Genomic DNA, 3,960 nt, shown 5'->3' with positions numbered 1-3,960 from the left:
GCCTGTAGTCTCAGCTGCTTGGGAGGCTGAGGCAAGAAAATCACCTGAGTCCAGGAGTTGGAGGTTGCTGTGAGCTGTGATGCCACAGCACTCTACCGAGGGTGAGAAAGTGAGACTCTGTCGCTAAAAAAAAAAAAAGAAAGAAAGAAAAAATTAGCCAGGCATTGTGGAGGGTGCCTGTAGTCACAGGAGGCTGAGGCAGGAAGGTTTCTTAAACCCAACAGTTTGAGGTTGCTATGAGCTAGGCTGATGCCATAACAGTCTAGCTCAGGTGACAGAGCAAGACTTTGTGTCTTAGGTATATGTGTGTGTGTGTACATACATATGTATGTATGTATAGTATATACATACATTATATATGTACATATATAAAATAGGGGGGAAATATATATGTACATCTCTTTTTTAGCGGAATGGTATTCTACCCATATACATACACCTCTTAGGTGTGCCCTACCTTGGTCACCTGCAGTCATTCAACTAATTAAGTGGAGCTGAGGGGTAGCAGAAGGAAAGGAAGGCATTTTGCTGAACTACCTACCAAAACTTTAACCACGTTACCAGCGGTAATTAGACAACTAGGCAATACTACATTGAAACTTCCAGAGCTGGGATGTTTGCCTTTCCTGGTCACTATGTTTCATATTAGTAGATGTGAAGTATTTACACAGTATTTATAAATCCTTCCTTATGGATTTATATCACGTCATTGTAACAGTTGATCAGCAATCTTCTTGTCTCTTTTTCAGCAGAATGGTATTCTACCCATTTTCATTTGAGGACTATAGAAAGCTGTAATTCTGCCAAGCAGAACTTCATTGAATTCATTTAATAAATCTTCCCTGGGTGTCTACTATTTCTAGGTATTGTCCAAGCACTTGGTATGTCTCTGTGGTAGAACCAAGTGAAGAGGAGGAGAAAAGAGAAAGAGGCACATGGACAGAAAACTCTGAATTGGAAAAGCACCAAATACACTATATATCAAAATCGTACAAAAGATATACATTTCCTTATTTTCCTCTGTGAAAAACTTTTGTGATTCATGGAATCTGTTATAATTATCCCCACATCAGTATCATCTGGAGACACAGTGATCTCTCAGGAACTGGAATATTACCCTTTTTAATTCACAAAATTAAGTATCATTTAGCAGGGTGTGGTGGTTCACCTGTGTAATCCTAGCACTTTGGGAGGCCAAAGCAGATGGATTACTTGAGCTCAGCAGTTTGAGACCAGCCTGAACAAGAGTGAGACCCCCATCTCCACTAAAAATAGGTGTGGGGGGGAAGCCAGCCAGGCACTGTGGCAGGTGCCTATAGTCTCTGTTACTTGGGAGGCTGAGGCAAGAGGATTACTTAGGCCCAAGCGTTTGAGGTTGGTGTGAGCTAAAGTGCCATGGCACCCTACCCAGGGGAACAGAGTAAAAAAAAAAAAAAATTCAATGTCATTTTATTCAGAACGAATTTGTAGCACTAGTGGTAAAGTTCGTTTATCTTTATTTACCCTTTTGTCTCTTGAATAGGCAGTGTTTCTTACTTCCACCAAGCTTTATGCTGAGACATCTCCCTTCTTCTGTCTATAAACTGGAATTTTTCAAATCCATGGAGTCATCTTCTTTATGGAACCCTCTTTGACTCTCCAGCCAATGCCAACATGAATTCTCTCTCTGAACCCCTGTCACATTTCTAGCTAACTTCACTTTATTGGCCTCAAAACCATGTTGAGGATGGATCTTAAGAGTATCTTAAATTTCTTTGTATATTCTGTAACACCTAGAAAAATGTTAGGGTACTGTAGGTGCTTGATATTTAAATAGGTGTATCCTTACTGAATACACTGACATATGATATTAAAAATAGTTATAGCATGAACATGGTAAAGCAGAGAATGCCCTAACCAATTTACATTGTCTACATAGAGGTCATACTTTGTATATATTAGATATTCAAAATATTACACCATATAGATATATTATCCCACATTTTATAGATGAGGGATGAGAGAACTGAGTTTCAGAGAAGTTCAAATGACTTGTTCAAGAATGGAACAGCCGATGGAATACCCTAAGACAGTGTTTTTCAACCTTTTTATCTCATGGCACTCTTGCACTTCAACTTCCACAGCACTCTTAAATTATATTGATAAAAAAAAGAATTAAAAAAGAGTATATACTTACAGTGCTTTGAATTTCATTAAAAATAATTTAATTATTGATCCTTAAAAAATTTCATGGCACACCTAAGATTCTCTCATGGCAAAACAGTGTGCCATGACCCACACATTGAAAGTCACTGCCCTAAGACCATTTCACAAATCTGTGCTCTTATCATTGCACTACACTGATTACCTTGTTGTGGCCCCTATGGCTCTGTTCCTGTCACTGCAGGAAAGAAACAGGGGTGACAGGGATAGAAGTACAAGCTTGCAAGAGGTAGGCTAACCATAAGTGTAGGGTAGCCCTGAGCAACCTCTGCAATAGCTATTTATTGAGACTGGAATAGACCAGTGAGGGAAGTATGGGATAATGACCGCCTGCTTAGGGATTGCCATGGGCTCCGGCTCTCTCTCCACTACTAACACCTGTGGATGTGCCCGAGAGTCCGCCTCCAAGCTGCAAATCATCTTGCTCAGAGGCTGTCCAGTTCTTGACGTCCTCTACATTACCTACTTGGTGGTGGATCGGGTTCTCCATCCTCTTGGGTTTAGGTGTGCTTTCCAAAGGAAATGGAGTGGGTTACTACAGGTAAGTCTGACCAAGATACATGGATAATCAGTTCACTTAAGGTAAACCATCACCATCGCGGGGATCTGGACATTCATGATTAACAATTAGGTTTGGCCAGTTGATGTACTAATTTGCATGTGTTGTACATCTTTAGTCAGAGAAGGTTATTTTTCAAAGCAAAATATCTAGTACCTTGTTAGGTGATTCACAGTGGGTTCCTTAGAACTTCTCCGTATTTCAATTTTGTGTCATTTGTTAAATGAGAAAAATTATACTTAAGTTCTTCATAGTTTTAAAGTAAGTTGAACCTGTGTTTTTAATATACAAATGTAATTATTGTCCAAACATCTAGTTGGTGACTGAGAAAAATAACGGTAATCTCTTCTCCGTTTGGTCAGTCATCAATAAAGAATCAAGTAAATGAATGACACATTCCAATACATTGTAGACAGCTGTAAACTGCTAATCCTATTTCCTACTCCAGAGAACTCAGGAAGATTTCATTTTATCCTTTTGCAATTTGGTAGGGGCCAGGCAAAAAGGTTCCACCCCCAAATATTTAAGGACTAAGCAATGTAAGCCACTTCTATTCATGTCCTTTAAAAATATCTTAAACAATATTTTAGTTTTGCTCCATCTTCTTCAGCATGCTCAGAGACCATTGGTTTAAGATTCTAGTATCAGAAGATGGAAAGGAGTTTGGGTTCCTGAGTCACCACTTGGAAGAAAGCCTCCAAAGAGACCTTCAAAATTGGCATTGGATAGTGACATAAGGGAGAAAGAAACCTGTCAGTGCAATCACTGAATTGTTATAGGAACTGGTATTTATTGTGTTAATAGAGAAATTGTTATCAGAAGTTGGGTGCTGACATAACCAAGCCATATTCTTTGACCTTTACATGATTCTAAATATGTATAATCGATTTAAGAGTTCAGCAACAGGCAGAAAGGAAACTAATATCAGAGAACTAAAAGATGGGAATTTACGTTATGTAGTGATAAATCATTTGGTATAACTATTGCCTGCTATTGATTATAAGATAGTTCATATTCCCAGGATACCTTCAGGAGAAATGGTTATAGAATAGAATTTTAGTAGTGGCATTAGCTAATATTGGATTTGTATTACAAGCGAAAGATGACTCAGGAAAGAATTCTTGAATTTGCAAGCAGAAAAAGAATACAGAGAATCCAGAAATTTGGCCTTGTGGGGTAAATCTGTTTTAGACACAAAC

At 38.6% G+C, this 3,960-nt stretch overlaps 1 long non-coding RNA gene across 1 annotated transcript in view; it reads left to right on the top strand.

The window, feature by feature from the left end:
• The window catches only part of LOC111722280, a 45,208-nt gene that overhangs the window by 5,523 nt on the left and 35,725 nt on the right, over positions 1-3,960 (top strand). The gene's annotated exons all lie outside the window — the stretch shown is intronic.

This window comes from Otolemur garnettii, unplaced genomic scaffold, assembly GCF_000181295.1.
Source record: "Otolemur garnettii isolate 467f Iridium unplaced genomic scaffold, OtoGar3 scaffold00229, whole genome shotgun sequence".
Lineage (NCBI taxonomy): Eukaryota > Metazoa > Chordata > Mammalia > Primates > Galagidae > Otolemur > Otolemur garnettii.
This window is presented reverse-complemented; position numbering and strand designations above follow the sequence as displayed.